The sequence below is a fragment of the Euprymna scolopes genome, chromosome 43 (assembly GCF_053919585.1).
Source record: "Euprymna scolopes isolate OS-2025 chromosome 43, ASM5391958v1, whole genome shotgun sequence".
Taxonomy (NCBI): Eukaryota; Metazoa; Mollusca; class Cephalopoda; order Sepiida; family Sepiolidae; genus Euprymna; species Euprymna scolopes.
The window spans coordinates 35,723,212-35,731,856 of record NC_136524.1 but is presented as its reverse complement, the minus strand read 5'-3'; positions in this window follow the sequence as shown (position 1 = coordinate 35,731,856).

Genomic DNA, 8,645 nt, shown 5'->3' with positions numbered 1-8,645 from the left:
TGCAAAAAAAAAAAATAAGTCGAGATATACACAAAATAAATATGAGGGGAGAAAATGCTAAGAAGAAACAAAAGGGAATAAATAGTTCGATACGAAAAAATTTATTCAAGTATAAATTTATTTGATGAATTAAAATATCTGAATGAAACCCTGAAATTCTTAAAAATAAAATAAAAAGCAGCAAACATTTTGGGATGATGTTTCCAATATTTGCTTTTTCCAATTACCATGGCATTATTCTATAGAACAACATCATGGTAATTTCAGTTAATTTTTTTCATATTTATTCCTTTTTGAATACTTCAAATTCCTTTCTAATGAATATCATTTTCACTTTAAAAGAAACTATTATTTTATAAACAGGGTGTCTTAAAAAAAGAAATTCATTCACACTTCAACTGCTATCAGCGTTGTCTGAACAATACCGTCATCGATCTGGACATTTGCAAACATTATTCTTCAATTACATTTGTCTTCTGTATTCAAAGTTATTCCATTTCACTCTACGTTCATAAATAACGGTTCTACTATCATTCGAAGTGTGAGTACATTTTTACATTTTTTTTTTTTTGAGACATCTGGTATAAAGTAGAGTCAGTCAATTTACTGTTTCTTTGACGTTTAATAACTTTTTAATACAAGGTAGAAAATTAATTCTGTTTCGTAAGTCAGTTATGGCAAACGGTCTGCATTTTTAAAAAAGAAAAAAATGTTTTTCTAATTAATTCTAATATTTCTATATTTAATTATTCTATTTTTTTTTTTATTAGTTACATTTAGAGGAGGAGGGTAGGACTTTCTACTCTCTCACTCAGATCTTTTCCCACTGTCACTCATAAACATCAGGAAACATATTTAATAAAACATTTTTTTGATATTCACAGGTACTAAATCATATTTCAAGCATTTTCATTGGTTAATACTTCCCTTTCTCCTCCCTTTTAATGAATGATTTACTGATAAATTTTGGGGGAAAACCCTGATTGTATTATAAAAATATATAGTCTATATAATATATATTTTCCTTTCTAAAGACTAATGCTATAGACATTTACTTATTTGTATAAACACCAGAAAACCCATTTAATAAAAGATTTTTCCATATTCACTGGTACTAAAATCATATTTCAAGCATTTTCATTGGCTAGTACTCCCCCTCTTCTCTTTTTAATAAACAATTTACTGGTGAAGTTTTAGGGGTAAACCCTGATTATATTATAAAATATATAGTCTATATTATATATATTTTCCTGTACAAAGACTAATACTATAGAAATTTACTTCATATTTATTTGCAATAAAATAAAAATGACAAACTCTTTCATCTCTTATCTTGTTCCGACTAATTCAATCCATGCAACCTCCTTCCTTTTATTCCGTTAATACTCATACTCTCCTCTTTCAATCGACCAATGAGATTACCAATATAATGTTACAGGAAATATATAAAGACACTTTGGCTTTCAGCATAAGAAGAATGCTAATGCTAAAAGTGCATATGGTAATTATTACAGAGTAATAAATGTTAATATTTTTCATTATGGAATTAATTCTAGTTAAAAAGTGATTAAGGAGAATTAGTAGAATTCAGCCTTTTTCTTTAATTGGCATCAAAGAAATCTTATCGCAATTTTTTTTTGTTCTCTTCCAGAATTCCTCCTATATTTAGAAAAAAAGAAAGAAAAATCTCTGACGTACGTACTCCTGACTTAACGAAAATATCATATTTCAAAATCTACATACATTGATCAGATACTCTTATTTTAAAATAAGAAAATTTAATTTTATAAGTAACCAAAAAAACGGCTGTCTTGTCCACCATTTTTAAAACCATCTTTTTTTTTTTTTTTTTTTTTTTTTTTGAATGATGGAGATAACTCAACAATAATTCAAACTTGCAAAAATTTATGTTGTAAATACAAATTCGCATTAAACACTTTAAAATAAATTTTTTTTTTATAAAAAAAAAAAAATTAACTACTTGATCAATTTATGTGATTTTAGGAAGGTGATATTTTCGTTCTGTAAGGGGTATGAACATCATACAGGGTCTGTCTTTATATCAATACAGGCTCATATCAACTTGTTTCTGTTTAATAAATGCATCGCAAATGTTGATTTCTAATGACTACGGTTTATTAGAGAAAAAAAAAAAAAAAGGCAAAAGCATTTTCCACTGTTCACCAATAAGAGCTATTGTTAAAATAGATCTGAAGATGGTCGGAGGTTACATCGGCCGAAACGTTGTGAGAATAATCTCCATGATGAGACAATCCAAATAATCCATGTTATCAATCTTAAAAAATCAGAAATATTATAGTATTTTAATGTTATATGAACATTAGTGTATGGTCGATTATCGGGAATCGGAAAAATTGAAACTTTTTTGGGCATCAGAATCGGAAAAATTGTGTTTATTTTCCGATGCCAAAAACGATTCCCTTAATTATCCTATTTTATTTGATTTTGTCCAAAACAATATTCCACTGCTGGTAGTAGTAGTAGTAGTAGTAGTAGTAGTAGTAATAATAATAGTAATAATAATAATAAATACCAGTACTTGTACAGTTTAGTCAAGACATTAAAAAATGAAAATATCGGAAAAAGTTTAAATTGTATGTATATTGTTATAGAACGAAGTTCTCCGGGGAAAAAAGTTTTTTTTTTTTTTTTTTTACAGCGGAAAAACATGTTTTTATGAAAGCGTGTTGAAGGCGGCCATCTTGGATTTATAAAAAAAAATTTGTTTGAATTTTAGAAATAACAAAGGAAGATAACTCCAGTTAAAGCGCTGACACCCCTTCCCATCTTTAATACTAGCTAAATCGAACATTTTGCTCGGTATCATAACAAATTGTTTTTTCGCTGTAAAAAAAAAAATCTACTTGATGAAATACAGTGAAATTTTTTTTGGGGAACTTTGTTCCATAACGGATACATACAATTCAAACATTTTTCGATATTTTCATTTTTTAATGTCTTGACTAAACTGTACAAGTACCTAAATACCTAATTGATTTTAAACTATCAGTAAAGTTAAAATTCATAGATTACCCCCACAAGTATATTTTTTATGTTTGAGAAAATATATGCGCATTTAACATGCATTTTTTTTTTTTTTTTTTTTTTTTTTTTTTTACTGTAATCAATAAAAATGATAACTTTATAGTTAAATATTTAGAGATGTATAAAGAATCAGAATCTGTAATTGTATTGGAATCGGTGAAAATATTGGAATCGTCCCATCACTAATGATCACACCACAGTATTTGTAGATGACGCATACCATCTTGGTTTTCTTCAAGCAAAGTCTGCTGACGGTTACTGACACCCCTATTTCGAATTTGTGTTTATAGGACCGTTTCTCACTGAAATAGATAATTGAACACTAAAAATAATTAAACTGCAAAAAAGTCAGACTTTCTTCAAGCAAAGTCCTCCAACGGTTGTTGCGGGCCTTTCAGACTAAGAGTTTTATCTCTTAGTCTGATAGGCCCGCAACAACCGTTGTTTCATAAATATATTTTTATTATAAACTAGTGGTGGGGGGGGGTACCCGGCATTGCCCGGGTGTTTGTAGGTGTGTGTATGGAGGGGGGGGGGTAATTAATAATCCTGCTTAAATATTATAAAAAAGACGATGTAAAAAAAAATATCCAAAACGGAAAAAAAATGGCATAAATAAACCTGTGTAGGAGGCGGGGGGGGGGGGTTAAACTAAAGAATAAGCGAAGTAATAAAAAAAAATGTTTGGTCGGGAGGAGGGATTGAACCCGGAAGCTTTGACGCGGAAACCAATGCCAAGTACTTAACGGTCTCGACCACGAGTGAGAGTAATTGATTAGCGTGTTAAGTTAAAGCTTATAAAGCTAAAAGAGGTTTGATTGACAGGACGACGCTAAATAAGGTCATCGCACGATCGTTATTTTTAGTTTTCACTTCACCCCAGATGATGGTGGGAAGGGGGGAAAGCAGAGCAAAAGCCGAGAAGCCAACGTTTTTCACTGTATTTATACTATAATGCAGGACGAACCGGACACAAAGCGAAATAGCGCGAATCTCATAAAAATCGACGTAAATAAATCTATACGCTACGCGCTTTTCTAATTCCTAGATATTATAATATAGGACCCATATACACCGTTTTAAGCGATAGTAACAACCCCGGGAACGCGTGCGAAAGAAGCCTTTTGAAGACATACATGAAATGATCACACACATTTTGCCCTTTATATATATAGATGTTCAAATAAAAACTATTTTCTATTTTCTTTAATTTCAATAAATCACTTCTTAGTCTGACAGGCCCGCAGCAATTGTCGGGGGAGTTTGCTTGAAAAGAAGGCAAATTGTTTTTTTTTTTAATTTAATTTTTTTTTTTTTTAATTTAATTATTTTTAGTATGCAATCATTTATATCGCATGAGAAACGGTCCACTGGATGATGTCTTACAAACACAAATTCGGAAAAGGAACGTCAGCAACTGCTGGGGAACTTTGCTCGAAGGAAGCCATCATTTTTTTGTATATGATCCATCAAGTGTCTAGTATCCAATAATTTGATCCATGTCTCATTCTTGAGAGTAGCTTTTCTGGATTTGCTGAGAAAGTTGACCAATAAGCGCATTCATGTCCAGCCAGTGCCAAATGTCGGCATTAAACAACTGCAAATATGTGTGGAGAGCAATTATACAACATTTTGCTTGTCTCACCAAGATATGCATCATGATGCTGTCTACCATTTTTCATGTATGATCTATTAACTTACTTAGATTGAGCAACATTTACTTAAGCAACATTGAGTCTTGCCTGTGCCAGATGGGGTGACCATTATGTTATCTTTCTTTGGCGTATACTTGTGGCTTGGGATTAATTGTGGATTTGATATTCCCTTTAAACTTCCTCCTTCAGAAGAAGCTGGCATGATCTAACCCCAGGCCTGATACCACACCAGGTATTACCAGTTTGTTGAATGATACAGCATTTTTTAGGTGGTCTTGCCATGATCTATCAAGTTTCTTTAACTGATCAACATTTAGTGTTCAAGAATCTGATTTAGAGATTAAGATGGAGTCGACTGATGTCTTGAAAACTTTGCATTTGTCTTGAAAGCAGCTTTCTAGATTTTGTTGAGATTACCGATGCCTAAAATTATTCTTAAATAGCTATTGTATGTATATTTTATGTTTCAGGAAGCAACTAAAGTTGTATAAACCATGAACATCACAGAAAACAAAAAATTTCTAAGATAACATCACTTTTGGTAATTTTAATGTTTTACTTGTTTTAACCTAAAAATCAAATAACTACACTTAGTTTTCTTGTACAGACTGACTCAAAAAAAGTGAAAAAATAAATAAAAATATGCTACCCACCCTTGGAATTCTTAATAAAATTCAGATATTTTGCTTTTTTGTTATTTCTTTAAATTAGTCATCCTGAGAAGATCCTGAAATAAATATAAAACGTTGAATATATGATTAATTTTGTTTCCCCTTTGCATATATATATATATGTATATATATATATATAGAGAGAGAGAGAGTATATCTCCTAAAATTAAAAAATTTTGAACCATTTTTTTTATTTTTCTTGCCGGATGAGATCTATTATGATCGAAACAATCTGCACATTGTAGCAAGATATGACTGTATTTACATAAAGAATACTATATATATATATATATATATATATATATATATATATATATAGTAAGTTAGGAAAATATATATGGCAATTAGGCTACACAGAATATTCCGTGTTTCATTCTCATGAGAATTCATTGGGCTTATGCAAAAAGTTGTGGTTATCGCAAGTTTATATACACGCACATGCTATTGAATTTTCTAGTTAGCCAATCAGCTTCCTAGTTGCCACTGTGCCAATTGGCGGGCACTTACAGGACAAAGGCACAGTTGACCTCCGATTCACCCCTTCTCTTTGCCTGACGAACTCTCACGGGAATTAAACAGAATATTCTGTGTAGCTTAATTGCCATATATATTTTCATAACTGACTACCTAGCTCTACCTATGTATTGAGCACTATTAAAGTAAATACTGAAAATTTACGCATAAAATTATATCTTTGTATATTAATTTATGTGATTAAATGAAGTAATATATATGTATATATATATATATATATATATATACACACACACACACATTAGAATATATATATATACACACACACACACACACACACACACACATTAGAATTTTCAGAATGGGAGAGATATAATTAATTCGATCGGATGTTGGTTGATTGTGGAAATATATATATATATATATATATATATATATATATATTAAGAGGTATATGTGGTAAAAAACAAAGATAAAGAGTCATATATATATGACTTTCTTAAAGTTATATTTTTGGATTTTACCGTCACTGGATTATTTATCTTCCACCAGACTATCCATTCACCTGTAATCACCTTTTTCTTCACCATATTGCCTCTGCTTCACTTTTTTTGTTTTCAAGTAAGATCTTTGACTTACTTGTTGTTTCATCAAATACTTTTGCATGCAAAATCCGATCCCGCATTTTGTTAATTCCTACCCTCTGATGAGAAGGAAAGTATTTCTTCGAAACTCCGCGGATTAAGGACTATCCATTTATCTAGTGTTTCCTTTTCAGATTAAATATGTTTTTAACTCATTTCAAAGTGTTTTTTAACATGTTTTATTAACTGTTTGTTCGTATATATATATATATATATATATACGAACAAACAGTTAATAAAACATGTTAAAAAACACTTTGAAATGAGTTAAAAACATATATATATATATATATATATATACACACACACACTAGCAGACATACCCGGCATTGTCTGGAATTGAATGATCAACAAGTGTTTCACACTCATATTTTTATTGTCATGAATATCAGTGAAATCGCCCATTTTTCAACTGAATTAATTGCTTGCCTGCTCTAGTTGAGGACCCATCGCAGTGCACCAGGAGGAGGCTTCACATGCCTCCCCACCCCACCCCCACAGCGACCCAGTCCACTATGTATTGTAGTTTACATTGCAATCCAATCGTTTGGTACAAAAATATATTGGTCTATGCCAGACTTGGCCACCAAGTTTCAGGCATAAATGTCCAACAGTCTTTGTTATGGTGCTGTTCAGTGATGTGGGGTGGGGGCACTTTGGTGATAGTCTCATTGGTAGGAAGTGTGATGCTGAATTAGTTTTAATGCCTACCAAAGCAGGTTTAGTTCGCAAGGGAAGGCCAAGAAAAAACATGGGAAGAAATGATAAGAATGGACTTGAGAGAAAGAGGGATGAATAAAGACCTGGCCTGAGATTGATTGATTTTGTTTTGTTTTTTTGTTTTTTTCTAAAAACCATCTAATATATGTCAACATGTTAAACCAAATATGATGATGAGTAACAATCCGCAAACTCTTGCTGAAGTGATGATGATCATCATAGCCAGAATCAGGGCAGTGCCAAGAAAAGAGTGTTCAGTGAGGGTGCCCAGCGTTGCTTGGGTGTTTGTAGGTGTGTGAAAAAAAAAGGTGTTGGTAGGCAAGCAGGCTTGAACCCGTGACGCAAAGGCGGAAAAGAAAGTAAAAGAAAAGCTGAGAGTTTACCGCTGCACCATGATGCGAGCGGAAGTGTAAAATGTTCAAATTTAGTGATGAAAAAGAAATGAGTTCACACACATGCAGAAATGAATATCTGGCTGTAGGCCAGTCAAGTTTTCCGCTTACCTGCCGTATTTGTTTCAACATGATGTTGGGGAAAACCAGCTCCCCCCGAAAGGGGAGGAACTCTCAAATGAATAGCAATTGTCTGATATGAAGAGTTTCCCCTACATTGATGCAAGCTGATTGCCTTTAAGACATCCCGGTCAGGATGGCTAGGCTGTTGGATTTACTTCAATGAGTTTCGCTTATTTATACGAAAAAGACAAACACTGGTAACCAGGGAATTTTTTAAAAGTCGATCAAAGTAAAGATAGAGACGACATCCGTTTTCAAATCAGAGAAATTATAATCTAGGAAGTATGATGAAAGTTCTCCAAAATAGTAACCTTTTCGATAAACCTCAACAATGAAGCCTTTCTTAGACATACACGAATGCACGCTCCCATTTTGCCATTTATATTATAGACTAGTGAGGGGAGGGTATCCGGCATTGCCCAGGTGTTTCGAGGTGTGTGTGTGCTCGGGCAGGGGTGGGAGGGGGTGTTAATCAAAACATAAGAATAAGCGAAGTAAATATATCCAAAAAAAAAAATTAACATAAGGCAAACGAACGATGTTAAATGTAAAAATGGGAAAAACAAAAAAAGGAAACGCGAAACAGAAAAACGAACGTTAAAACTTCGTTAAAAAATCTGAAAAATAACCCCCCCCCCAAAAAAACACGTGCAAAATGGTTTAAATAACCCTGTTTCAATATTAAAATTTAAAAAATCAAAAAAAAAAAAAAAGAAGACATCTCACACCACGATTCGAACCCAAAATCTTTAGATAATGAGGCCTTGTTCTAAGCAACTGAGCTAAGACAACGTCGATGAAATTGTGTTTTTTAATATTTGGAGTAAATCATATTCCGACATCGTATGACGCATGCGTAGAAGTGAACTTGTCATGAGAGGACAGTTTTTGCTGACCCCT